The following is a 15,717-nucleotide window of genomic DNA, read 5'->3' on the forward strand; positions in this document are numbered from 1 at the left end:
AGGCAGTGAAGAGAAGAGTAGAGCGACAGTATAGCTCCAAGGTGAAGCCACGGCATTTCCAGGTTGGCGACTTAGTTATGAGGAAGGCTCACCCATATGAGTTAGAGAACAAATTGTCCCCCAAATGGACCGGACCCTTCAGAATCACCGAGGCTAAGGGGAACGGTTCGTACAACCTAGAAACTTTGGAAGGGGGCCCCATTCCGCACAGCTCGAATGCGGCCAATTTGAAATTTTATTTTAGTTGAATCATGTAAGCAAACAACAATGTAACAATGTTATCAAAGGGGACACTCTTTTTCCCTCTAGGGGGTTTTTTAATGAGGTCACCCAAGTAAAAGAGTAGTTCAAGAAAAACTTTGCCTCAGTTTTTTCTCTTCCCACTCGAAGCGTAAGATTAAGGGGTAAAAGAGATAAAAGACAGAGACTCGCAGCGGCGTCAGGCATCGCCAAGCATAGGCATCGCCAAGAAGGGGGCGTCGCCAAGCAGCATAGGTGTCGCCAAGAAGAGGCGTCGCCAAGCATAGGTGTCGCCAAGAAGGGACATTGCCTAAACGAGACGTCGCCAACAGGAGATGCCGCCAGGAGGGAACGTCGCCGAGATAAAGAGTCGCCAGCATGAGGCATCGCCAAAACGTAGGCGTCGCCATATGCGAGTATAACTAGCCCCGGCCATGGTGTTTTTAGACACCCTGAGGATGATACGGCGCTGCGGTAATGTGCCTCTCCTCAGGCGTGGGCACCAAGCACTGAAAAGATAAGGGACCAGTCGCCTTGGTGTTTGAGACACCCCATGGACGCTACGACGCTGTCATACAGGCCTCTTTGTGGGCGCCGGCACCAAAGCGCGACTTTGCCCCTAATGTCAGACACACAAAGGACACCCAGAGCAGGTCTTCCCTTAAGCGTGGACACTTAATACAGGTAAAATAAACCCTCCCAAACACAACGGAGGGAACGCGCGCAGCATGGCAGAGGAAGCAAATGTAGACGAGAGTGCGCAAGAATAAAGGAGCGGCGTTCACAAAAACCAAAATATGGAGTGAGAGTTAAGGTTATAGATAAAGTTTGAGACAAAGACGAATGAAACAAATGAGGCAAACATGTATATGCCCTACGCTCGTAAGAAAGTGCAATCGGGCCACCTTTCAGTGGCCTCCGGAGTATGGATGGGAGGAGGACGAAGCCCCGTTCACGGTCCTCAGCGCCTGGGCAAGCTGTGACCTCTGTTGCCGGTTTATCTTCACACCTGCACCAAAGAAAACGAGCATGGTGAAGGCACCACAAGACAAGCCAGGCAAAGATCTAGTAAAGATGAAGAATGGGAGATTTTAAGGTAATCTCTCGTACATATATACTTCTCCAAGGCTTCGGCGTTGTACTCCAAGCTAATCAAAGCGGCAGCATCAAAGCCCCCTGCCCCGGCCAGAATCCGGCAAGCCACCTGTTCGTTCGGCGGGTGAATCTGGACTTACTGGACTTCAAGGCTCTCGTCTCCTTCACCCAGTACAGTGGAAAACCATCCAGGGCGGAAGGCACGAGATCAGAACAACAAACTTTGAAAAATCTACCCTTCCACCCTGTGAAGGAGTTTTGGAAGGGAGTTAGGAGGACCCTGCCGGGAACATTGCTGAGGGTCACCCAAAGGTTGTTCCTTTGCCTCTTGACCTCAAAGAAGTGAAGAAAGATGTCAACCGAGGGTGCGCACCCCAGAAAGCCAAAGAGTATGTCGAAGGCTTTGACGAAAGCCCTGCTGTTAGGATACAACTGGACTGGAGCAGCCTTAATCTCTGTCAGTAGTTCCCTCTCAAACCTGGAGAAGGGCAGGCGCACGCCGATGCTCTTGAAGACCACCTGGTAGAAGTAGAAGAAGGGGACGGTCCAGACAAAAGTGCACTCCGTACCATTAAGGGTACAGACAGGCGCAGCCCAGCGCAGAGACGCGCGGACACGCACAGACACCCACACTCTCTGATTCTGCAGGTACACTGTCTCTGAAAAGCGTAACAGGTTTCTGACACATGCCAGAAAAGCATAACAGAATTCTGTTATGCCCAGAAGCAGAGACAGAGAGATAAAAGGAGGAATCAGGGAGAGAAGTAGAGGGACAAAAAAAAAACAGTGCAAGAGTTCTCACACACACGCTACTAGTTTTCTAGTCTTTGGTGGTTCTGTGGACTAACTTGATCGTCGGAGTGCAAACGGCCGCTAGAGGCGCCGTCTGTGTGTTTTGCAGGTCACGTTCGGAGAAGCAAGAGAAGGTTCTGAGGGTGATTCTGCAGAAGACGCAGTCGCGTAGACAGGGTAGAGAGTGCTACGAAGCGATTCCTCCCCGTTCGAGTTGCCGGCAGGATCATTTGGCGCCCACCGTGGGGCACGAGTGAATCGTTGTCCCATATATACCACAGTTTTAAAGACTTACCAGAGTTTTTGTCAGTTTCCTTGATAGAGAAAGATGCCTAGAAACAGACAACCATCGCCGCAGGTCCTGGAAATGGTGCGCACGCTGCAGGATAACGCCGCAGCGTCAAAGGTTGAACAAGAGAGGATGCAGACGGAGTTAGCTGCGTCGCAAAACAGGAACGACGAGCTGAATCGCGTCAACGAGGAGTTGAGAAGGACGCTGCAGGCGCAGAGGGAACACATGGTTGACGAATGGGTGTCTAGGCAGCCCTCACCTCCAAGAGCGTTCCCCATGCCATTCTCCCCTGAGATCATGGGAACCATGGTGCCTCCCAACCTGATGGGGGTGAAAGCATTGTTCAAGGGGGTAGAAGACCCGGAGGCACATCTGACGGCGTTCCACACCCAGATGATGTTGTCTGGGGGTTCAGACGCTGTCTACTGCAAAATGTTTATGAGTACGCTCAGCGGAATCGCCATGGAGTGGTTCGTGAGCCTGCCAGAAGGACACATCACGTCTTTCTCTCAGTTCTCGAAGCTCTTCACTGAAAAATACATCGTCAACAAGGCACCTGCAGTGGTGTCCTACGATCTGTTCGACGTGCGCCAATACCAGGGGGAGTCGCTGAAGGACTACCTCAACCGCTTTGGGGCACAAGTGGTTAGGCTGCCCAGCAAAGATGAAGATATGCTGGTGCACGCGTTTAAGAAGGGAGTGCTGCCTGGCCCTTTCAGCGAGTCTCTCATCAGGAGCCATCCCAGCACCTTTGCAGAGATTCGACGACGTGCGGTGGCGCACATAGTGGCAGAAACAGAGGTTTCTGAGAAGAGGGGAAGTGCTGCACCACCCAGACCGCGTGGAGGGCAAGGAAAGCCACAGCAAGCAAGAGTGCATGAGGCCAAGGAGGGGAAGAAGGTGCGGGAAAAACCTCGTCCCTATGCACCAGGCAAAGACCAGAGCAGGTGGCGCGCAAGGGAGAATAACGCACCCCCGAGATACAACTTCATGGTGGGATTGGCGGATCTCATCGCCATTCCTGCTGTAGCAGCAAGACTACAAGTACCAGAGAAGACAGATAAGGTACTTGGAAGGAAGAAGAATGAATGGTGTGAGTTTCATCAGGCTTTTGGCCATACACTTCATTCCTGTTTGGCGCTGGGACACCAACTGGCAGAGTTGGTGAAGTCTGGTTTCCTAGCAGACTACCTGCGTGAGCCGTAGGGTGATCGCGCGTCAGGATCCCAGACTGGAGAACAGCAGCATGAAGTCCCTGTGCATGGGGAAGTGCAAACGATCGCGGGAGGCTTCTCTGGTGGGGGATGCACAGCTTCACAAAGAAGGAGATACGCTCGATCGGTGATGGCGGTAGATGCGAGTCATTACCCTGAAGTGGACATTATCTTCAGGAAAGCTGACCTACGGGACGTTGTCCCGCACGACAACGACCCTGTGGTCATTTCTCTCATCACAGCAGGAAGACGAGTGCATAGAGTACTCGTAGATCAAGGAAGCTCGGCGGATGTCATGTTCTGGCCAACATTCAACAAGCTCCAGTTGTCCCCCGACCAGCTAAGACCGTATACTGGTTGTCTCTACGGTTTTGCAGGAGATCAGGTGGAGGTGCGGGGATACATCGAGCTGAGGACAACGTTCACTGACGGAACGACAGCCCGCACTGAAAAGATAAAGTACCTGGTGGTGAACGCCCCTTCTGCGTACAATGTCTTGTTGGGGAGGCCAACACTCAATAGACTGGGCGCAATACCATCGACGAGGCATATGATGTTGAAGCTGCTGTCGATGGAGGGGACCGTGATAACCATCAAGTCGGATCAGGCTGAGGCAAGATGCTGTTATGAGAACAGCTTGAAGCAAAAGAGAAGTGTGTGCCACGTCACCACAAAACCACCACCAGGCGTGCGCGAAGAGCGATCGATGGTCAGGGAGACACAGAACGCTCAGAGGATGGAGGATGCTGCGGTGGGGGGCTCCCAGGTAGCCCAAGTCGAAGAAGAAGAGGAAGGCGCGATCACTCCTCGCGAGTCAGGGATCGCGAGGGCGGTCATCGCTAGTGAGAGAAGGCCCCACCCAGCTGAAGGATGGGTCGAAGTGGACGTCGGGGGAAGAAAGTTCAAGTTAGGGGGATCCCTCGCTGAAGAAGAGCGAAGGCTGATCATGGGTGTGATTGAGAAGCACATGAATGCCTTTGCACGGTCAGCATCCGACATGCCAGGAATCGACCCCGATTTCCTCTGCCATCGTCTGTCGATGGACCCCATGGTTCGACCTGTGCGACAGAGGCGAAGGAAATTCAACGAGGAAAAGAGGAAGGTGATTCACGTGAAGCGCAGAAGCTCCTTGCCGCAGGGGACATCAGAGAAATCCAGTACCCCGAGTGGCTAGCGAATGTGGTACTGGTTCAAAAGGCAAGCGGCAAGTGGAGAATGTGCGTGGACTTTACTGACCTCAACAAGGCGTGCCCCAAGGACTCTTACCCCTTACCCAGCATAGATGCTCTAGTTGATAGCGCCTCGGGGGGAAAGTTACTCAGCTTCTTGGACGCTTTCTCGGGGTATAACCAGATCAGGATGCACCCAATGGATGAATGCAAGACTGCGTTTATGACCGAACGGTCGTGCTATTGCTACAAGGTCATGCCATTCGGGTTAAAGAATGCGGGGGCTACCTACCAGCGGCTCATGGACAGGGTGCTCTCGCCCATGCTGGGAAGAAACGTACACGCCTATGTAGATGATATGGTGGTTACGTCCGTAGAGAATAAGCATCATGCAGCTGATCTGGAAGAGCTATTCACCACCATTGCCAAGTACAGGCTGAAGCTCAACCCTGAGAAATGCATTTTCGGTGTGGAGGCTGGGAAGTTCTTGGGCTTCCTCTTGACAGAGCGGGGAATCGAAGCTAATCCGGAGAAGTGTGCGGCGATCGTGGCAATGAGGAGCCCAACGACGGTGAAGGAGGTGCAGCAGCTCACCGGTCGCTTGGCAGCTCTGTCCCGGTTTATGTCCGCTGGAAGGGAGAAAGGTCACCCATACTTCCAGTGTCTCAAACGCAACAGCAGATTTCTCTGGACACAGGAGTGCGAGGAGGCCTTCATCAAGTTAAAGGGGTACCTGGCGAGCCCACCAGTCTTACGAAAACCCCAGGTAGGCATCCCTCTTCGTCTATATTTCGCTGTGACGGAGAGAGCAGTCAGCTCGGTCCTGGTGCAAGAGCAGAGCCAGGCCCAGAGGCCTGTTTACTTCGTGAGTAAAGTGCTGCAAGGCCCTGAAACGAGGTACCAAGCCCTCGAAAAGGCTGCTCTGGCGGTGGTGTTTTCAGCCAGAAGACTCAGGCATTACTTCCAAAGCTTCACAGTGGTGGTAATGACTGATCTGCCTATCCAGAACGTATTGAAGAAACCTGATGTAGCAGGCAGGATGGTCAAATGGGCAGTAGAATTGTCAGAATTTGATATTCAGTACGAGCCCCGAGGACCGATCAAGGGGCAGGTGTTCGCGGACTTTGTAGTCGAGCTATCATCAATCGCGACACCTGCAGAATGGCTAGATTTCCGATGGGTGTTATCGGTGGATGGCTCCTCTAATCAGCAGGGAAGCGGCGCTGGAGTCATCCTGGAAGGACCAAATGGGGTACTGATCGAGCAGTCCCTCCGTTTTGCCTTCAAAGCTAGCAACAATCAGGCGGAGTATGAGGCCCTGATCGCAGGAATGTTGCTAGCAAGAGAAATGGGAGCAAGAAATCTGCTGGCCAAGAGCGACTCTTTACTGGTCACCGGGCAGGTTACGGGGGAGTTCCAAGCAAAGGATCCCCAAATGGCAGCCTACTTGGAGTATGTGCAACTCCTGAAGACGTCCTTCGCCGAGTTTGAGTTAGTGCACGTGCCAAGAAGACGTCCTGAAGGGGCCGCGCGCGTTCGTATCAGACAACCAGGTGCTTCATGTATACAAGTCAATGGAGCGTCTAGCGATCGGTCATCGGTCGTTGACCCAAGAAACGCTAAGAGCACCGAGGGTGAGATCGCGACCCTCAAAGACCGATGAATCGATGGAGGTCCATGCGGAGAAGGAACCCGACACCTGGATGACGCCATACCAGCTATACTTAGAAGATGGTGTACTCCCGCTCAATCTGGCAGAGGCAAAAAGAATAAAGAGGGGTTCAAGTAAGTTTACTCTTATAGATGGAAGCCTATTTAGATTTGGATTCTCTCACCCTGTGCAGATCTGTGTACACGGCGAGCAATGCACCAGGCTCATGTCTGAGCTGCACGAGGGGGTGTGCGGAAGCCACGTAGGTGGTCGCGCTTTGGCAAGTAGAGTACTCCGCACGGGGTAGTACTGGCCAAAGCTGAAGGAAGATTGCATAAGGTTTTCTCAGCGATGCAAACAGTGTCAACTGCATGCAGACTGGCACAAGGCACCCCCTGAGGAGTTGAGGTCCATCCATAGCCCGTGGCCATTCCATACATGGGGGATTGACATCTTAGGACCCTTTCCCCTGGCGACAAGGCAGATGAAGTTCCTCATCGTGGCCATCGAGTATTTCACCAAGTGGGTGGAGGCAGAGCCAGTCGCACACATCACCGCACAGAAAGTTGAACACTTCGTCTGGAAGAACATTGTCTACCGCTTCGGAATACCCAAGAGGCTGGTTTCCGACAATGGCACCCAGTTCACAAGTCATCAGCTGAGGAAGATGTGTGAAGAGTTAAAGATACATCAGGTCTTCGCATCAGTGGAGCACCCACAAACCAATGGACAGGTGGAGTCAGCAAACCGAGTGCTGCTCAGGGGGCTGAAGCGAAGACTAGACAAGGCCAAAGGAGGCTGGGCAGAGGAGGTCCCCAGAATTGTATGGTCTTATCACACCACCCCACAGTCCAGCACCCATGAGACACCCTTCAGCCTTGTCTATGGGACAGACGCCATGATTCCTGTGGAGATACAGGAGAGCTCCCCCAGATTCTTGAACTTCGTTGCTGAAGAGTCCAATGAAGAGCGTAAGGTGAATCTGGATCTGCTAGACGAAGTGCGAGAAGAGGCCAGAGTCAGTGCTGAAGCTGTGAAGAGAAGAGTAGAGCGGAGGCACAGCTCTAAAGTGAGGCCCAGGCGCTTCCAGGAAGGTGATCTGGTGATGAGAAAGGCGCATCAGAATGACATGCAGAACAAGTTATCCCCAAAGTGGACAGGCCCGTACAGAGTGGTGGAGACATTAGAGAACGGAGCCTATCGCCTAGAGACTTTGGAAGGAGGAGCAATCCCCAGAACGTGGAACGCCACCCATTTAAAATTTTATTTCAGTTAAAGTTGTACAGTAATGGCGTTCTCGCGCTAAAAGATACATGCTTTGTATGTGGTGGAAACAGTTGAACAGACAAGGGGGCACTCTTTTCCCTAAGGAGGGTTTTTAACGAGGCCACCCAATTAAAGAAAAATTTCCAGCATATCAAGTGTGCTCAAGTATTAAAGTTAAAATCCTCCTTGCCCCAGGTGCAAGTGCAGGTGATTGGTTGGGCCCTACTTGCCCTAGGCGCAAGTACTGGCACCGATCTAAGTCTTCCTCACCCCAGGTGTGAGCGCAAGCAGTTAAAGGTTTGAAAAGCCAGGGGTGCTAGTAAGACCAAGGAAGGGAAAGGAAAGGTTTTGACAAAACGTCCTTACCCACTTGGCATACACCAATATTGGCCCAGTAAGACTCTTAGTCTGAAACCCTTCTCACCCCAGGAGTGAGGCAGGGAATGAGCGACTCAACCCGCCAAAGGGTGATGACCTTGGGGAAAGTAAGAGGGGTTAGCGAGAAACACTTTTCTTTCCCCAAGACGAGGCATCACCTTGAGCGATCGGTGTCAAAGTCCTCTATGCACTTAGTCGTGTGCGAAAGGAAAGGTAAAGCCCAAGATCGCGCTGAACCTAAGCTAGCTAACAGTTAGTCGCGCACATAAAGATAAGTGAAGTTCAAAGAAAATACAAGGGAAGAAACTGATGCAAGAAAAGAAGCATTGAGATATTACATTCATAGCCAAGTCTTATACAATTCCAAAGGACAAAAAAAAACAGAGTGCAAGAGTTCTCACACACACGCTACTAGTTTTCTAGTCTTTGGTGGTTCTGTGGACTAACTTGATCGTCGGAGTGCAAACGGCCGCTAGAGGCGCCGTCTGTGTGTTTTGCAGGTCACGTTCGGAGAAGCAAGAGAAGGTTCTGAGGGTGATTCTGCAGAAGACGCAGTCGCGTAGACAGGGTAGAGAGTGCTACGAAGCGATTCCTCCCCGTTCGAGTTGCCGGCAGGATCAACTGCATGATGGGCCACGTGGCGAGCGATTAAGCATGGCCCAAAAAGCGTCACTTTTCCTGTTTCAGAGAATGTCCCATCAGCCATTAAGAACATTTCAACTGCTCAGGGAATGTCACGTCAATGGTTCAAGGAGTGCCGCGTCAGCAAGAATGGCACGTCATCAGGATGCCACGTGGATGGCGTGGGCGAGGCCTTAGTCTTTTCGATGAAGACAAGTCATCAGCTCAAGACTAGGGGGCTTGTGTACCGTCCCGCCCCCGAGGCGTTGACCAAAGTAAAAATCAACGTCGGGGCCAAGGTCAACATGTGGCGAGACCCTACGAAGGGGTCAAAGAAAGGAAGTCAACGGAATAATTAAGCAAGGCGTCGCCAGGACAAGGCGTCGCCAACGAAGGGCATCGCCTTAACATAGCGTCGCCAAGGTAAGGCGTCGCCTAAACAAGGTGCCGTCAAGATAAGGTGTCGCCAAACAAGCCACCAGTAGCGTCACTCCCCGATACCCATGGGTAGGGAAGATCATGGAGGGAGTGACGCCATGGAGGATTCAGGCCCGCCTAGCATAGAAACAACGATAAAGTGAAGAGAAAGGTGGCTTCAAGGCCATAGTACTAGCACCAGTGGAGAGCAATCTGACTCGCGAAGTGCCCCTGCCACCTCAGCGAGACCCTTGGGATAGATACGACTCATGAGAGGGTCATGCCCAGGGGTAACCACGGGCAGGGTACGAGAGGAAGGTAGATACGCTCTCAGAGCGAGTGACTAGAGGTTTGGCACCCAAAAAGTCACCCGTTGTGCCAGAAGCACTACAAGGAAGGAGGACTCACACGACCAAATACCCCCAAGTTGGGTCACGGCGCTGTGAGGCCCTCCACGTGTAATAATAGCCAAGTCAGAACAGCAACATCCATTTGTCAGGTATAAGGTAATTAAAGCTATTTAAAGGTAATTAAAGTTTACGTTTCGAGCGTTTTAAGGTACTTTAAATGCTTCAGGCGGTTTTAAACGTCTTCAAGGCGCTGAACGTTTGATAATTAAATGCGCTTTAAGACGCTTTAAATGCTAGAGGTGTTTAAATAGAACCTTGAATGTTGGAAACAAGGTTCGAACTTTTGGCAAATTTTCCCAGAATACACTTTAGTTGCTTGCTCGAGTCTTGAGGCTACGCACAAGGAACTAGAGACAGTTTGTTTACCAGAGGGAGAAATAGACACAATACACAGTTCTTTTGACCACCTTCAGAGCACCATCCACGGTGTTCCGATACGGAGGTGCAGAGTTTTGGTGTTTCTTGCTAGCTGACTTGAGCGTCGGAGTGCAAATGGCCGCTAGGGCGCCCATTTGTCCTTCTTTGCAGGTGTTCACAGGTTGCCAGAGGAAGGTGTCCTTAGCTGACGGGCAAGGTTGCGCACAAAGACGTATCCAGGTCAACCAGCCGGAATAGATACCAATCACTAGAGAAGGCAGCGCTAGCAGTAGTATTCTCAGCACGAAGACTCCGCCATTATTTCCACAGTTTCACAGTGGTGGTAATGACAAATCTTCCCATCCAAAAGGTGCTCCAAAAGCCAGATGTAGCAGGGAGGATGGTTTGCTGGGCAGTCGAGTTGTCAGAGTTGGATATCCAATACGAGCCCAGGGGGTCCATCAAAGGGCAAATCTATGCCGACTTCGTGGCGGAACTCTCACCAGGAGGAGATTCTCAAGAAGGAGAAGTAGGGGCGCAGTGGACACTCTCGGTAGATGGCTCTTCCAACCAGCAAGGGAGTGGGGCTGGAATGATCTTGGAAGGACCCAATGGAGTATTGATCGAGCAGGCTTTATGCTTCGCTTTTAAGGCAAGCAACAACCAGGCGGAGTACGAAGCACTGGTTGCTAGGATGCTCTTGGCGAAAGAAATGGGTGCTCAGAGCCTCTTGGCAAAGAGTGACTCGCAATTGGTCACGGGGCAAGTAACGGGAGGATATCAAGCGAAGGATCCACAGATGGCCGCGTACCTAAGGTATGTCGAGATGTTGAAGAGAGCCTTCACCGCGTTTGAGTTGGTGCACGTCCCCAAGGAGCAAAATGCCAGAGCTGACCTGCTTGCCAAGCTGGCCAGCTAAGGCAAGGGGGGAAGGCAGAGGACTGTCATCCAAGAGACCCTCAAAACACCGCGAAAGTTTGTTGCAGACAATAGGGTAGATGTTCTTCATGTCAGCACAGCAAGAGGAGACCCACGTAACCATCGCTCCCTGAGTCAAGACACGGTGAGGGCACCCTGCATAAGTTTTTACGCAGCCTCGCCAGATGAAGAAGGGGGCGTGCAGGTATGCACTTTGGAGGAAGGCGACACTTGGATGACCCCCTACAGGCGATACCTAGCAGATGGAATCCTCCCAGCGGAGCCAGAGGAGGGCAAGAACATCAAGAGAAACGCCGCCAGGTACACCTTAGTAGATGGGATATTGTTCAGGCATGGGTTTACGCACCCTATGATGGAAGAGGGCCAAGCACAACTTCACAAGAAAGACAAAACCCAAGACATGAGCATCCAAAGCCAAACCAAGAGCGTCTAGGGCTAAGGGAGGAGCGTCTAGGCCAAAGGGGAGGAGCGTCTAGCTCAAGGTGGAGAGCGTCTAAGCCAATGAAAGGAGCGTCTAGGACCAAATTGCTAAGCCCATGGCCAAGCGAATCCATGCAGATTTGTTTATGCTACATGAAGGCCCATTAGGGGTAGCTTAGTATTAGTTGTGGTGTAAATAGCATAAACTTGATTCCATGAGACTTGACCTAGATTTGCTAAAGATTATTGATAGTAAAGTTATGCTGCCAACTTTGTGCCAAGCTTTGCTTCTACCTAGTTTCTAGGCTCTAATCTTCACATCCTTCACCTCTCATTGGGCTGGCCGAACCTCCCAACTTCCATACACACCATGCACCTTCAAGATCACCATAGCTCTTAGGAGGATCTTGCTCATACACATCCATGGCTTCCGCACAATCTTTCACATGATTCTAAGAAGAACTTCATGAATTTGCCATCATTTGGTATCAGAGCATAGGTTCTTCAAAGAGGAGTTGTTCTTGGTCTTTTCATTTTTAGTTCTTCTTTATTTCATGTTGTTCATCTTGTTTCCATAATTGTCTTGCTGTTTTTTTAAATTTTAATTTGTTTTGGTGTGCTATTTGGAAGATCTAACCGGTGCACTTTGTTCAATTGATCCTGAACAATTCTTGTGCAAATTGTGATAGGATTCCATACACCTTTGAGTTGCTGTTTTCTTTTAGGTTTTTGAGTCTTTATTGCACTTTTAATTTGGTTCATATTATGCTCTTTGAGTCTTTAATTTCTGTACCGTCCCGTATCCGGGCGTTGACAAAGTCAAGGTCAAAGTCAATGTCAGGGTCAAAGTCAACATAAGGCGTCGCCTAGGTGAGGCAATGCCAAGTGCAAGCATCGCCGAGGCGGGGCGTCGTCGAGAGGAAGCGTCGCCAAGGTCAAATATCACAAAAGCAAGGCAATCACAGTGTTGCTCCCCGATACCCATGGGTAGGAAAGACCATGGAGGTAGCAACGCCGTGGGAAGGCCTCAAACCCCGATAACCCGGGGTAGCAATAAAGAGAAGAGAAAGGTGGCTTCAAGGCCATAGTAATAGCGCCAGTGGAGAGCAACCTGACTCGTGAAGCGCCCATGCCGCCCCAAAGACGCCCTTGGGGTAGATACGACTCATGAGGAGGGTCACGCCCAGGGTAGCCAGGTGCAGGGTACGAGAGGAAGGTAGATACGCTCTCAAAGGGAGTGACTAGATGTTTGGGGGCATGAGTTGGCACCCAAAAAGTCACCCCTTGCGCAGATGCACTCCCAGGTAGGAGGACTCACATGAGGAAATACCCCCAGATGGGGTCACGGTGCTGTGAGGCCCTTCACGTGTACAGCAGCCAAGTCAGAACAGAAACGTCAATTTGTCAGGTACAAGGTAATTAAAGCTATTTAATAAAGTTTACGTTTCGAGCGTTTAAGGTACTATAAATGCTCCCAAACGGTTTAAACGTCTTAAAGGCGCTGAACGTTTTATAATTAAATGCGCTTTAAGGCGCTTTGATTGTTGGAGTAGCTTAAATAGAACCTTGAATATTGGAAACGGGGTTCAGACTTTTGGCAGACTTTCCTAGAACACACTCTAGTTGCTTGCTCGAGTCTTGAGGCTACGCACAAGTGACTTGGGAGAGAGGTTGTTTTCCAGGACGAGAAAATATACACTAGACACAGTTTCTTTTGACCACCTTCAGAGTGCCATTCACAGTGCTCCGATACGGAGGTGTAGAGTTTTGGTGTTTCTTGCTAGCTGACTTGAGCGTCGAAGTGCAAACGGCCGCTAGGGCGCCCTTTTGTCCTTCTTTGCAGGAATCCACGGGTAACCAGTGGGAAGGTGCCCCTAGCTGACGGGTGAGGTTGCGCACAAAGAAGTCTCAGGTCAACCGGCCGGAACATTTGGCGCCCACCGTGGGGCCGATTTAAAACATCAGTCCCATCACAAGCAACGAAGATCTATCAGAGCCACCATAACGTTGGCGGATGTTGGAGGAAACAGTGAAGAATGAGGGCCACCACTAGACAAGGTACCACACGCGCGGCGAGTGAGGAAATGTCCATGCAGCAGGTCATGCAAATGATGCGGGCTGCAGGATGAGATGGCGGAGTCGAGGATGGAACAAGAACGCATCCAGGCGGATCTCGCAGACTTGCGCGCGAGAAACGAAGAGCTCCATCGTGTAAATGAAGAGTTGCGCCGGGGTTTGAACAATGATCCTGCCGGTTGACTTAGCGCAAGAGCGTTGCCTCGTCACGATCTTCCTCACCAGCTTGACACCACGTGCCCTCAAAGTCCGCTCCACAGATAGCCTCTCTGAGAACCTGAAAAACACACAGTGGCGCCTCTGCGGTCGGTGGCGCTCCGGCGCTCAAGTCAGATCACAGAATCACTCGAAAAACAATGTGTGTAAAAACAGCGTGTAAAAAACTCTCCTCTGAATCTCACTCTGATTCTCTTTTATGCCTCTCTCTGTACCTGTGCCTAACAGAATTCTGTTATGCCTCTCTGGCATGTGTCAGAACCCTGTTGTGCTTTTCTGTGGCAACGTACCTCCAGAATCAGTAGAACGTGAGTGTCTGCGCGTGTCTGCGATTGTCTGTACCTTCGGCGGCACGGAGTGCACCTTTGTCTGGACCGCGTCCCTCTCAGATGATGACACGTGGAGGCATACAACTAACCACACACATGTCATTACTTGAAGGCTCTAGCGCTTCTCACTGCGTGTCTAAGTTATCCCCTGGCGGAGTAACTTAGCGCATTCCCTTCATCTGGGTAAATCGCATACTCTCAGGAGAACGCCAGGTGTGGCTGGTCTAAGCACACTCACCAGGCATTGCTCTCTGTGTGAACGATTCCCCCTTCGCGATGTCATGCACGTAATGGGTTGAGGGAGTCACCAATCACTGACCGGTTTACTAGCCCCCCTCAGGCCACTCTCATGCACGATTCTCTGAGACATGTTCATGCGAGGTTCGTGCGTTACGCTCTTGCTGAGAACCTCAGCCCCAGCTTAACTGCGTACAACACGAGCCCCCGATGACCATGCATCCGATGACTGATCGGTGCTCTATTGCTTCTCGCGTTCTGCCCCCAGGTGTTCATCTGGGAACTGATCTGTCGATGACCGCTTGGTTACTGGCCACCGATCACCGTTCTGGGTGATCTATCCCCTGACTTCTCTGCCAACTGGTCTGTCGGTGGCCACTTGACTACTGACCACCGATCACCTCTTTGGATGATCTGCTCCCTGATCTCTCAGTCACCCGGTCCACGTGTCACCCTACGAGTGGTCCACGTGATTGTCTTCTGCTGATGTCATCAACCACCGATGACCGACCGGATCAAACAATAACCAAGGGCAACGTGAACAAGATGAGACCGAGCTTCTCACCCCACCAAGGGAGTTTTCCACACCCTTCTCGTAGGAGATTCTGGATGCAGTGATCCCCAACACGTTCGCGGGGCCCAAGGTGATCTTCACCGAGATGGAAGACCCCGAGGCGCATCTCACTGCATTCCACACGCAGATGGTGTTGGTAGGCGGCTCCGACGCCGCGAGATGCAAGCTCTTTATGAGCACGTTGACGGGGATGGCAATGGATTGGTTCATCAGCCTTCCAAACGGCCATATCACCTCCTTTCGGAAGTTGTCGCAGCTATTTAGGGAGCAATACTTGGCCAACAAGGCCCCACCGCCAGTTTCCTACGACCTGTTTGACGTAAAACAGTATCAAGGGGAGACCTTAAAAGAATACATCAACCGCTTCGGGGCCCAAGTAGTAAAGGTTGGTACTTCAGAGGAGCCCATGATCGTGTACGCATTCAGAAAAGGCGTATGCCCCGGCCCTTTTTGCGAATCCATTATTCGCAACCGCCCTAGGACTTTCGCTGAAATACGGCGTCAGGCGGTGGAACATATCGCCTCTAAAGGAGAGGTGTGTGAGAAGTGCACCAGCGTCGTACCCTCACGCCCGAGAACGCAGACGCGGGCTCAACCCGTCAGGGTCAACGAGACCACGACGGGGAGAAAGAAGCCAGAGGGGAGACGCCCCTATGAGACCAGAAAACCCCAGCCCCGGGGTCCAGCAGGAGGGGATCGCCCGGCCAGAGAGAGGGCAAGGCCGGCGAGGTACAACTTTGTGGTGCAGTTGAAGGACCTGATCACCGTGCCTAATATAGCCGAGAGGTTGAGGCAACCGGCGAAGACCGACAAGGTGTTAAGGCCTCGGAAGGACTCTTGGTGCGAGTTCCACGAGGCTTTCGGTCATCACATCGATAACTGAATGTCGCTGGGTTACCAGCTAGATGAGTTGGTGAGAAGCGGGTTCCTGAAGGATTATGTCGCAGAGCCCGCCACGACCGCGGCCCTACCAGCGCCAGCGGAGGAGAAAGCGCATGAGATGCCGGTCCTCGGCGAAGTCCAT

The sequence above is a fragment of the Phaseolus vulgaris genome, chromosome 8, assembly GCF_000499845.2.
Source record: "Phaseolus vulgaris cultivar G19833 chromosome 8, P. vulgaris v2.0, whole genome shotgun sequence".
Classification (NCBI taxonomy): Eukaryota; Viridiplantae; Streptophyta; class Magnoliopsida; order Fabales; family Fabaceae; genus Phaseolus; species Phaseolus vulgaris.